Source organism: Stegodyphus dumicola, chromosome 3 (genome assembly GCF_044657685.1).
Source record: "Stegodyphus dumicola isolate Sdum_Otavi_A_Nest chromosome 3, ASM4465768v1".
In the NCBI taxonomy this organism is placed as follows: domain Eukaryota; kingdom Metazoa; phylum Arthropoda; class Arachnida; order Araneae; family Eresidae; genus Stegodyphus; species Stegodyphus dumicola.
In genome coordinates, this window is record NC_140770.1 from 50,292,745 (window position 1) to 50,295,326 (window position 2,582).

The following is a 2,582-nucleotide window of genomic DNA, read 5'->3' on the forward strand; positions in this document are numbered from 1 at the left end:
TAATTGCAGATTTCGGAAGGCATAAATAATAGATGCATTTTGCTCACTCGAGAGTTCTGGAAGAGGAATGGAGAGCCTTTCAGAATCTGTAAATTGAACCATGATACTCTGTCGTGGGGGAAAATTATGTAAATATATCCTTTCCTTTCAGCTATTATGACGACTGTGAGTTTTGAATTAAAAATGATCCCAGCCTGTCTCGATACTTAAAGTTATTAAACTAGAGATACTTGATGTCTTAACTAATATTTGATATTTTCACTATTGTTTCTCAGAGACTGTGCATGGTACACAGATAGCAAAGTGAGATAGAGATGAAAATGTCGCATTTAAATTTCAGTACAGTTTGAGGGAAAAAAATAAAATCTGAAAGCATTCAGATTTTATATTATAGCCAAAGAAGCGTTTTTTAACGTTTTGTGTGTTAACATTATTTATTAAATATCATGTTCTTCTCAATTAAATCTTAAAATTCAATTGAACAGCAATATCACAAAATAATTCTAAAATGAGTATATCTTTAGAATTTCCGATACACAGTCTCGCGCGCTGGAAAGACAAAAATTTTTTTCCCTTACAGTGTTGCCATTGCTCCCTTTGAAATTGTTGAATTTCTCAATCAAAAACTCATAAATGGTTTACACAATATGAAGTAGATAATAAAACAAATTCCAAATTCTAAATTTGGTTTTCCAGATGCCAATATTCGAGTGGAAGACTACATGTTAAAAATGTTGTCTTTACGTACTGTTATTTTTTCACAGTGTGAGAAACATATACGCAATGATGCATATTCTTCATTATTTAATTTCTTTAAATATAATACAGGCTCTAATAATTCGTGGCAACAATTTGAAAAGTGAACCGACATTTATAGTGAATCAACGCAAAATGCCAAAACGAAATTAATAGTTCTTTCGGACTAACTCCTCCTGAGCTAAAAAGCTAAGAAAAACTCTTTCTTTTTTCTGAAAGCAATATGGCATTCGATTGCTTGTCAAGCTTCCGCGTATACAAGAGAAAGAAGAAAGAAATTGCTAGGAAGGTATAAATAAAGCTATCGATAACAATGGAAGATAGACCATGTTTGCATTGGAACTCCGCAAAAATGGAAACTTGGAAATATATATAACCTGGTTTACAGTCACTAAAATTATACCTGTATATCTGGTTCTAATTAGAGACCCACGAAACCGCTGTTTGATGGGGTCAGGTCAGTTAGAGTTTGCTCACTGAACTGAATTGGTTTTATTTTTACAACGTGCCCCTCCTTACAACATTCCACTATGATGAATAAGATTTGGACAGTAGAATGAATCAAGAACTGTCTGGGGAAAATGGGGTGAAAAAGAAAAGAATCGAAAGAGCAGTAGCATCTCAAAGATCGACTCCGTCGAATCGCAGACGACCTAGATTTATTTCAAATGTAATTTTCAGATTTCCTATAATCTACTTTCTGCGTAGAACTAAGAAACAAAACTAGAATGGAAAACGTTCGGAAAGCTACGAAATGAACAAATTAATCTCATTTTTCACATGCGAGGATGAATGTTCTTTTTGCACCCTATAATGAGGATCGAACTCTTCTGACAAGGCTACCAATCGAAGCTCTGGATAGGTCTCTAAGAGGGCTAGCGCTCTTTTTGAAACTATTTGTGAACGTGGTACCTACAAGAACTGCTTCATTAAAAACTGCTATACTTTTTTTCAATAATTCAATATAGATTCAGTATGAATGTTTCGATTATTCCTTAATTAAAAACAAATAAAATGTACGAAGAAATGTATAGAAAAGAACATAAAAATATGCTGGAAAGTGGAGAATTATTAAAATCTAATCTTCTATATTAGCTATTTAAATAAAAAGTTTACTAATGAACAGGCTAATAAATTGGTAAGCGAGTTACTAAATTTACTGTAGAGTTGTCAGTTTGTATTTCATGAACATCTATATCAGGACTTCGAAGATAATTTAATGTAAAGTTCTTTTCGGTAGTCTATTATTGTAGGCATTCTCTGATGTTCAGTTAGGTAGTTTTTTTATAGCATTAAAAGCTTATCTATGTTTATATCTAGTCAGAGTTATAATTTTTCAGAGTGGATATTTCAGGAAGCAAGTAACAGTTTCAGTAAGTCTAATTCAGACACATATTTTAGATATAAAAATTTTCAGTCACTTTTAAACTTGATGTCAATCACTTTTAAAAGCTGTTTCGTTTTCTAGTAGAAATATAAGAGATAATAAATTCTTATAACAGCTGTTTACTCTAAAGGATAATCGTAAGCATTCACATCATAAGCCAGTGAGACAGCAAGTAAGAAATGGAATCTGACGTCTCTGAATTTTTTTCTAATGCATGCAGAAATTTTTGACTAAAGTGTAAGAAAAGAAGATTATATTCCTTCACAGTGTAATGAAAATACTAGTCTCGAAAATGTTGCAGCTTATTTTTAACGTAAGAAGAATCCGTAAGAAGAGTAAGATGTAAACGTAAGAAAGTAAACGTAAAAAAGATGAAACGTAAGAAGAGTAAGAGTAAGATGTTTAAACGTACGAAGAGTAAGAGTAAGATGTTTAAACT